The 10,741-nt window shown below is 41.4% G+C and overlaps 1 long non-coding RNA gene across 1 annotated transcript; it reads left to right on the top strand.

The window, feature by feature from the left end:
- Window positions 1–206: 206 nt before the first annotated feature.
- LOC119282698 lies at window positions 207–2,936 on the top strand. Its single transcript, XR_005138839.1, has 3 exons — window positions 207–394; window positions 1,602–1,642; window positions 2,513–2,936. It is a non-coding gene; the product is annotated as an uncharacterized LOC119282698 (long non-coding RNA).
- Window positions 2,937–10,741: the final 7,805 nt, after the last annotated feature.

The following is a 10,741-nucleotide window of genomic DNA, read 5'->3' as shown; positions in this document are numbered from 1 at the left end:
GAGGGATTCCTGCGAATCTACATACAACTTCAATTAATTTATTATTAGTACTAGGTGGGTGTGAGAAAACTGAAATTTTTAGATGCATGCTTGCTTGGATGCGTGTCACACAACACTGTTTGCTCGTCTCAACTCTGTGTTTTTGCTTCTGTACCAACATCTTCTCAACTTTGTGTTCTATTTAGGGAAATTGTAGAGGCTAGAGACATAGCAATCGTCAGGCTTCAGTTTTGTACTGACCACTCCAAGGCTTGTTCAACCTGGTGAATCTTTCCTTCATCTGCATCATTTTTCGCTTCAGTCTGTACATCCTCGCCCTCCGCCCGCCGATCCTATTCTCCGCCGCCCGCCTTCCTCTGCTCCTCCTCTGCCACCGCCGATCTCATCTGAGCCAGTAAGTTTTCTTTACATTCAAGTGTGCATTGTTTGAACAACATGCTTGTGGTTCTGTTCTTTCCACACAAGATAATCTGATACATACATGATCCTTCTGGTTATGATTATTTTAGTGCATACATACATGATTCTTCCACACAGCAGGAACAATTATTCTGGAACAATTGCCGTATGTGAATTATCATGATCCAACGCCAATGCCACACTCAGCGCTAAAAGGGTTACCGTTTATGAGGACATATTTAATTAGTGAGGATTTCAGAAATTTGTAGTCCAAGCAACTCATACATTTGAAGTTTTGTTGCTTACCTTCCCATCCCATTGTGTTGCTATGCTCCTGAAGTTGCCTAACTACAGGAAAGGAGGCCAAAGTTTTGCTATATTGGGTTATCCACAATAGTATCGGCAACGATGTTTTGTTTTGTCACAACTACTCAAATATATAATCTAAATAATCTAAATATATAATCTGCACATTGTAGTTTGAGTTAAAAAATAGCACATTGTAGTTTCAATTTTTTTTAAAAAAAAACCCACGTGTTTTGTTGTTTCAAGAGATTGAGTCATGGGCTGTGAGCAAGCATTATATATTGACATGAAAGGTAGATCTATTTAGATCATGAAGGTTTGCGCACCGTGATGCAAAGGCCGTATGCATCGACGAGGCGAAGGTGGGGCTTACCGGGATGGGTTGAGAGGAGGCAGTGGAGAGAGGAAATGGGAGAGGCGGATGGTGAATATAGGAGGTGAAAAAGGATACATCTACTTAGTCCTTCTGTTGAATGCATAAAAGGCACCCTGCAGCCTCTCTGCTTGCAAAATAGATGCTCTCTGCTTGGTACACTCATGACATTAAACCTTTCATCTCCAGTTAGAGATGAAACTTGAATTGACCTAAAAAATTCTATTTTTGAGTATTACCTTCTTCCACACCTCTGCAACATCTTCTGAAGCCTCTACTCTTAACCAGTCTGCTGCCATCACTTTCTCAAATTTTATACGGGAAAATAATGTAGTAGTTTTTTTAAAAAATATTGTGCAAGCTAATATGTTTCAAGATTCATGAAACATTTCAACATTCAAAAGTTTACATAAAAACCATATGCGGCAAAACTGAATGACATTTTGAAATATATAATTTTGACAGAATGAAAACAAATTCAGTTTCCTCTTCCTCCCTAACTACGCATACTTTATTTCTACAGGTACAGAATATTGCCACTCATCAACATCTGCAGCATCTAAGGTCCTTTTCGTCACATATTCATATTTACTTGAGATTCTGCTTACTTTGTTTGCACCATTTAATAATTGAGCTTCTCAATATTGCATGAATATTTCTAATGATGTACGATGTTCCCCATTTCTTTAACATCCCTGGCATGTGTGTGCTCCATTAGTGAATGACAAATTTCTGAATTTTTGTGATGAACAATGTTTATGTTCGTTTAGGCAGCTCACCGGCATCCATCATGGTTTGCTATTTTAGAATTAATCAAGATTACCTTTCAGGCTTCTTCCGTTGCCTAGCTAATTCCCTCCTTGTAGGCCATGTTGTGGTCTGAAATTGAACGTATACATATGATCCTGGTTTTTCTACACCGCCAACTTTACTATTGATTATTCCTAGAACCTTAAGTTGATCTGAATAGACATAGCGAAGTAGATGCAAACTTCAGGATAAAAGCATGTATATCATGGAATGATAGGAAGAGGGCTCTGAGCTAGACATGTTGATTATACTGTTTAATGTTAGCTCCATCAATACTGATACATATACAATTTCCTGTTGTAGATAGGTAAATATTTTGCAAGTAATGTAATTTGGTAAATAAGCTAAAGTATTAACCTTACTGCTATCTCAAAGTATGATGCGATTATTCAGTATCCATTGCCTGATATAGTCAGTCAGAGGCATCAAATCAAATCTCCCTTAAATGATTAAATCATTTAACTGCACATCACAAGTATCAGCCTCCATCTGCCACCAATATTGCAAGAAACAAGGCATGCTGATCTAATAACCATCTTTATATATATTTTTAACCTAACAAGTGAGCTGATGATCTGGAAATCATGTTTAACTATCAATAAATGATCCCATTTCTTGGTTCAGTGAAGTGATTATGTGGATCTTGTGAGGAAAACAGATAGGCCAAGAAGCCTGGGAGGTTGTCTACAGTCACTGGCCTGGTATGTGACCTGCTTGCATCTTTTCCTGATTACCTCACAACTGCAGTTGTCTACGTTTTATATTAACCATCGTTTTATCAATTTAATTCACGAGTTTGTTTCTCGAATTTACATGTATGCGTTGATGACATGAAAACTGAACATATATTTGTTTGACACTGAGTTCTGCTGAACATGTAAGTATAGCCGGGAGAGTCATGTATTCGCTCGATGCCATAGCTCACCAACCCCGAGCTGTTGCCACTGTCGAAGACACCTTAATATTAAACAATAAGTATTATATTCATCTAGAGAGTTTCCTCACTATGTGGTGTTAATTTTGATCCATATGATTTCTCGCACAAAGAATGCGTCTATATGACATGAGGTTAGTCTTCTTTAACTCCTTTCTGATCTATTAATTATTAAGCATCCTATCTCTTGGTTTCAAAGTTTTCGAGAAAATGATTTATTTTGTTTAGTGCCATTCAAGAGATGTGGATAAAGATATCAAGTCGTAGTTTCATTGTGCATCATGCTGTTTGTGGGGGTTTCACTGCTTTTTTTGCATGATTTCTCAACATGGTAGCATGGTGTATCATATTAAACCTCTTGTTTGTGTGCTAGATATATTTCGCTATACAGGCCAACATGTGTCGGGTGCATGTAAGACTCCATATATAGGATCCACATCATAATGTTCCAGTCCAATGGTTCCATCCCCCTTTATCTTTCTTGATCTCGATTCAGTTGGTTGTATTTCTTGTTTGCGTATAATTTCAAGATGATTTATGTGAAGTGATGACTTGCATGTAATTTCAAGCTGGTTGTAACCCTAAAAAGGATAGATTGAGTGAGGCTGAGCTGTATGGTTGAAAATCGTATATTTACATTTGTTCTCTCCACGATCATGTAGCGGTGTGATATGATACACTTGAAATAATTCAGTTATGGTTTCTATCAATATATTGTTTCTACTACATATATATATTACTTTTAGCTACGCAATTTCCTCCGACAGCCAAAGGCTTGTCTATTAGTATCTTTGTATTTGATGGGATCTTGTAACGAGAAAAAACCTTCGGAGCAAGAAACAGGAAACAAAAGGCTTGATAGTATTGTACTATTTTATCTCACTGGAAAATTATGTGTACTCATTAATACGTGCATTTGCACGTACACGATTACTAGTACTGTTGAAGTATTGGATGGACTCTTCCTGGCCAAAGAAACAGGTCGGCCTTCTGGACGGTGTTCTCCCTCCTTGCATCACAGTTTATAACGGGTCCCCAAATTCTGTTTGTTTCTGTGATGGAGAATGGCGACACCACGTGATTTGGCACAGGGGCGAAGCCAGGATAAAAGGTCGCCGGGGTCAACACAAACAAGTAACACTAATGTGTCCCATTAAAAACAAGGTAGAAAATTTATATCCAAAAATGTGTAGCTCGTATAACATGTCTATAATGTTTTTTTAGTAACCTGACATAAATAAAAATAATAATAGTTGCGAATGTATCCTAAAACTGATTACAAAAGTAGTTACCTCTCTATTTTTCTTGACCTCTACGTTCTTTCATCTTCAAAAAGTAATCTATTACATCCTTACGTGAAGTTGAATATAGAAGTCTTTGCTCCAAGAAACAAATGATGCAGTAGTTCATGAAATCATCACCAATGCGATTACGTAGCACAGTCTTCACTATTTTCATTCCAGAGAAACATCTCTCCACTGATGCAGTTGCGACAGGCAGCACTAATACTAGCTTCAGGAGCTGATAGACCAAAGGAAAAGCAAGATGCTTATTTGTACTAACCATCAGCTTACCAAGTTCAGAAATAGTTTTCAGGCCTGTAAATCTTTCGTCTGCTCGCACATTATCAATGTAGAAAGGAAGCTCATGAGCAAGTTCCTTCAACTGGATAGAATCAAAATCATCTGGATAGGACTTAGCCAAATCAACTAAGCTCTCAACATCGAAAGCTTCAAAGGAATCTTTTGGACAGAATGCAGCCATTCGGGTAAGAAGGCTCGAATTTACTTCATTAAAACGATCATTGAACTCTGCAAGCTGCAAGTCAATAACAGGGTTGAGGCAATCATATCTGTAGTGCTGATAGTTAGTGCGGTTGGTTTTTTTCCTTGGCTTATGCCGGTCTATATACTCTTCTTCCATATCCAACTTAGGAATATCATACAGCTCACAAAATGAGTGAGTTCTCTCCAATAGAGACTCCCAACCGTCATCTCTGATTTTCTGAAATTTTTGCTTGGTTAACTTCACCTCTACCATAGCCTCCAAGATGTCCTTATCTTTCCTCTGTAAAGATAGAGATAAAGCATTTGCATGTCCCAAGATAAGAAACATCAAGTGTAGATGAAACACGAAGTCAAAATCAGTAACATAATCTAAAAGACCACGAGCTTGACGCTTCTTTGCATCACTTGGCCCATCTTTTTCAACATACTTGAGTACTTCAATAACATCCGGGAACAAGTTAAGTATGCTCCGAAGAGTTTTATAGTGAGAACCCCAACGAGTGTCTCCAGCTCTTTGAAGTGATAGCTCTTGATTTAATCTCGTTCCAGTACTAAGTTGTCCACGACCAATACCTTTCTTCACTCTTTCTTGCTGACTCTCCCTAATCAAGTCTTTTCGTTTACAAGAAGCTCCGGCCACATTAAGCAGAAGGGCTATCATGTCAAAGAAGTCACTAACATCATCATTCTTTTTAGCTACTGCCACAATGACTAACTGGAGTTGGTGAGCGAAGCAGTGAACATAATATGCTGAGCTATTCTCCCTCATGATCAAAGCTCTCAAGCCATTGAACTCACCTCTCATGTTGCTAGCCCCGTCGTACCCTTGGCCTCGAACTTGTTTTACGTTCAATCCATACTTCTTGAACAACTGATCAATGCCGGATTTGAGACATGAAGCAGATGTCTCATTCACATGAACAACACCAATAAGTCTTTCTTGGACTGCTCCGAACTCGTCGACATACCGCAAAACTACAGCCATTTGTTCCTTGCCTGAAACATCAGCGGACTCATCAACCAATAAACAGAAAACTCCACCACCAATTTCAGCAACAATAGATTTGACTATGATCTGCACAAATAAAAAAATTAGTTTGAACAGTACTATAGGTAATGTCATCATTTGTAAGATATAATAATAATAGTAATCAATCATTACCTCTGCATAGCATTCAGCAATGTCCTTCTGAATTTCTGGAGCTATCCGTTTATTATTTCCAGGCGCATCTCTTAACACAACTCTCTTTGTGTTCTCATTTTGCTCTGCCAAAGAATTGATAACTCTCGAAAATTTCCTTTGTTCTTAGACTCTTCTGATTCATCATGACCACGGAATGCTAGACCTTGATGCAGCAAGTATCGAGCAGCACTTATGGAATTGTTCAATCGAATCATATACTCCTTTTCAGTGACTTTGCTTTGCTTGTCGAGAGCAATAACAACTGATTGGTTATGTTTCAGCAAATTATCACATCTTTTGACTGCCGTATTATGAAAACTATTAGGAGATTTGCCCACATGGTCACGAAGTCTTTCCGGCTTGTTCCAACAATCAAAACCGTCAACTACAAATGCGTCATTCCCTCCTTGTCCTTCAATGGAATCTCTGAACAAGTAGCAATGTAAGCAAAAGGCAGCATGCTTCTCCTCACTGTACTCTAGCCAGTGATAGTCTCCAAACCATTTATGATTAAACCGGCGTAAAATATTGCCTATCCTCTTCTGTGGATACTTGAAGCCAGGTTGTGGCCTATGCGGACCTCTAATCAAATATCTCCGCCTTACTTCATCTTGTAGCTTTGGTCCTATATATTCTGATATTCTCCTCCTATCGGCTGGATCGTGGGGTAGCTTATCCAAATCTACCTGGTCTGCTCTAACTTTACCTCCTATCCTGCTTGGAGTTGAAGTGGCCGGCAAAGGACATGGGCGTATAGTACGTCTAACGTTTGATGGACTTTCATCATGACTAGGATCATTGCTTGTGGGTGGTGGTGATTTTCTTTTCAAATTCAGAAAACGCTCCATTATACTCTTACTACCTGCAATTTAAAACACACAAATAACAAAACAGAGTTAGTACTAACATAAAAAATTTACAGTACAAAGAGATTGTAATCTTTCTTGTTAGCTTACCTGACATTATGATGGGATGTGACTTGAGGCCTAATCTAAATTGTAATCCAGATGATTAGATTACCCACACAACCTTCAAGCAGTTATTAAACAAATCAATACGCTCAAACAAACCCTAGTACAATAGGAATTAGATGAAGAAATTGGCTTTAGTACTACTTACAGATCAATTCTGTGAAACGAATCTTAAATTTTGACGGAGTAGAGCTGTAGAGGACAGAGGAGTGGAGATTGGGAGCAGCGGCCGGCGGCCTCGGGCGGCGGCGCTTCAGGCGAACACAGGGACCGTCGGGCGAGACGTGAAGAAAGAAAGAAGGGCAACACGGGCCTGATCGACGGCACGCGTGACGTGAGAACGAGCGAAAGCGATCTGATCGATAGGAAGTTTTTTCAGGGGCGGATCGATCAGGTAGTGGAGATCGATGCGAACTCTGAAGTGGCAATGGGCCTGCGTGCAGCAGTTTTGGGCTGCTACGAGAGGGGTCCTTTCTGGACCGGGGTAAAAAAAGATTCACTGCACCATTCTTCTGTGTGGGCTGTATATATATATAACTGGGTTTGGGCCAGGGTCATCGGGGTCAATTGACCCCGGCCCAACACTGTAGCTCCGCCCCTGATTTGGCAGCGTCCAAGATGAGCTTGGCTGGCTTCACACCCAAGCTAGCATTATTGTTACTGTGGGAGTATTATTTTTTGTTGCGATTACGACAACTAACTGCAACCACGCACTCATACCGACTACAAGTTTGATCAGTGACATTTTCCCATCGAGTGCTAGCTACGAGTAGATTCTGGAACATCACGAGACAAAGAAAGATAAATGATGGAGGGGAACCATCAAGTAAAAAAAAGCGCTAAAGGAGTACATACTCCTAGTAATTTGATTCGGTTTTGATTTGAGATTTTTGACATTTTTGTGTCGGTTCTGTACTACTAGTAGTACCACGCTTGACGGGAGGGGATGGTTCCACTTTTCCGCTCCAAACGTCACCTTCTTCCCACCTTCTGTCCCCACGCCCACGCCGCCGACGCGCCTCTTCCGGTCCGGTCTACATATACCCGCGGCCTCATCGTCCCGAGCCCCTCTCCCCCACCCGCCATTTTCCATCCTCCGCGAGACGGTTCCCATTCCCGCGCGTCCTACCTTTGCCGTCTTCGCCCAGTGCCTTCTTAGTGTCAATAATCATATGGTATGCAATATTATCAGCTGTTAATTTGATCGGCAAAGAGCTGTAGTCAAAGGATATGCTTCTTGATATCGCAATTGAGAATGTAAAGGGCTTGATTTCCTTCTTCACTAAGTACAGAGAAACTCAAGTGGTTGAAATCTTACTTGCGTTCTACTATGACGCAATAAAGACTCAATGGATTGGATAGCACATGAAAATGATGTCTTGGAGAATATTAACTATGAAGATTTGATTAAAGATTTCATTTCAAGAAATACTAGAAGAATGCCGCTTTTTGGTAGAAAATGAGGTCAGCTTATAAGTGTATTGATTTAGTACCATCTTTACTATTTTAGCGTTAGTATTTGATATATTTCGTAAATATTGTACCAAAGAAGACATATTTGAAGTTAAATAATTAAGCGAGAGTATGCTTTACTTACATTAGTTCTTCAGTTATATGGTTTTATAAAAAAAATAGGGCCCTATTTTGATTTTTGTCTCGGCCCCCCAAATTTCTGGAGACGGCCCTGCTTAGGATTAACAACATTCAAACATGTTGTGATTGTGTGAGCATTGAGGCTACTGTTGGCGAGGATGAAAATGAGGATAAGTGGCAACACGTATAGGATGCCATGTGTTGAAAGAAAGGACATTGACCTATTAGAGTCTCGATTCATGGTTATTGGATTAGGGGAGTGTGCTAGTTATTTTCTCTTGTTGCAACACACCGGGAGTGTGCTAGTTATTTTCTCTTGTTGCAACGCACCGGGAGTGTGCTAGTTAGGGGAGTGTCGTTGGTCTGGTCAACTGCTCGTCTCATCAGCTGCCCTGTGAAGATGGCAGCGCATACCCAACCCAATTGCCTCAGTAAGTTTTTTTTTCTTCTAAAACAATCACCGAGCAGAGAGGATCCTCGTCTTAATGCAGTCCTCAAGTGTCCCAAGACGTAGCAACCAGCTAGAGACCCAAAAGGACAATCATCAACAAAGCTCATGTTCCGGGTCTGCCTAAATCCATCCTCCCTGTATGGTCCATGATGTGCAATTTCAAGTTTGGTCGTGGTTTGCACGTACCAATGTACTCAGTGGCGGACCTAAACATTGAGATTTGTCAGGGGTGATGAACGGTGAGGCGCTGCACCAACTGGCCGCTAGGCAGGAGAGGTACCTGCAGCGTCGTCCAGGACCTGGGCTGCCGCCCTCGCAGCTCGCCCCTGTCACCAAATGTATAATAGACATGTGAAGATGAATCATGCTTGGATTGGGGTGCCATATGTCTGCGTGTTCTTTGTATTTTTTTTCCAAATAAAAATGCCAGCAAACAGTCTGGGTGGGACGAGCAGACAACGGACATCAGATGCTGCGTGACGTTGCTGCTTCTGGAGGAATAAGAAGGAAGACTAGGACGGCAGAATCTGAGTCCGGCTGGCCAAAAGGGAGACCGGCCTTGCCATCGAAGCTGTTGTTTATTGAATATTGAATTGACGAAATCTTGCGGGCTTTCCGGGATCTGGACGGTGCTCTATTCTTTCTTTCTAGCCACGACCTTCGTGCTTGTTCTTTTCGTAATGAACACCGGTGGTAGTACTACATAATAATAATAATTATAGTATTTTTATAAGGTCTGTTTTTTTTTACGGAAAAACTTTCAATCTATTCATCTTCAATCATGGCAGTACAATGAATATCAGAAATAAAAATTACATCCAGAATCATAGACCACCTAGCGACGACTACAAGCACCGAAGCGAGCCGAAGGCGCGCCGCCGTCATCGCCCCTCCATCACCGGAGCCGGGCACAATTTGTTGTAGTAGACAGTCGGGAAGTCGTCGTGCTAAGGCCCCATATGACCAGCACCCCAGAACAGCAACCGCCGCCGATGAAAAATAACGTAGATCGAAAGGATCCAAACCGAAGGCACACGAACGTAGACAAACAACGACGAGATCCGAGCAAATCCATCAAAGATAGATCTGCCGGAGACACACCTCCACACGCCCACCAACGATGCTAGACGCACCGTCGGAACGGGGGCTAGGCGGGGAGACCTTTATTCCATCTTCAGGGAGCCGCCGCCGTCTCGCCTTCCTGAGTAGGACACAAACCCTAACAAGATTGAAAAAAACGACTAAAAACGAAGCCCTCCCGCCGGCCCTTGCCAGGATCCACCGCGCCTCCATGGCCCTAGGGCCACCGGAGACGAGGCGGACCTGCGCCGGCGCCGGCGAGAGGCACGAACTCTAACTTTCTTTTTTGGAGGAGGAGGCGGAGCCCTATGCAATCCACGAGTTATGGTCACATCTAAGCTGATGTTCACTCTGTTTGTGGTCTATTTTTTTCTAATTTTTTTTTTGTTGCTGCATTATATATTTGTGAGAGCTTAGATGTGACATCCTTAAAAACATCTAGATGTGAACTAGACAAACTGTTTTTTTAATCTGATAGAAGATTCTGTTTTAGAAGCGCTGGAGAGTTGATACGGTGCACGCATGCACGTGGCGGCACCGGGGCCAGTGGTGGCGAGGTGACGCACCACCAGCAGCAGCGGATTTGGCTGGCTTTCATGCCTTTACCAAAACAAGGAGGAGAAGACTTGGAACAGAAACTCGTGGTCAGGCATGGGTCGACCACGACCTCAGTGCTCAATGGCGCACGTATTGCGTCTCATTACGACTGTGACGGCTAACTTTTCATCACTTTTACTCCCTCCGTAAAATAAATATAAGATCGTCTAAGTCACTACCCTCCGTAAAGAAATATATAAGACCTTTATGATCATCATTTTATTAATGATTTATAAATGCTCTTATATTTCTTTACT

Source organism: Triticum dicoccoides, chromosome 3B (genome assembly GCF_002162155.2).
Source record: "Triticum dicoccoides isolate Atlit2015 ecotype Zavitan chromosome 3B, WEW_v2.0, whole genome shotgun sequence".
NCBI lineage: Eukaryota > Viridiplantae > Streptophyta > Magnoliopsida > Poales > Poaceae > Triticum > Triticum dicoccoides.
Note: the sequence above shows the minus strand (reverse complement) of the source record. Positions and strands in the feature narration are given on the sequence as shown.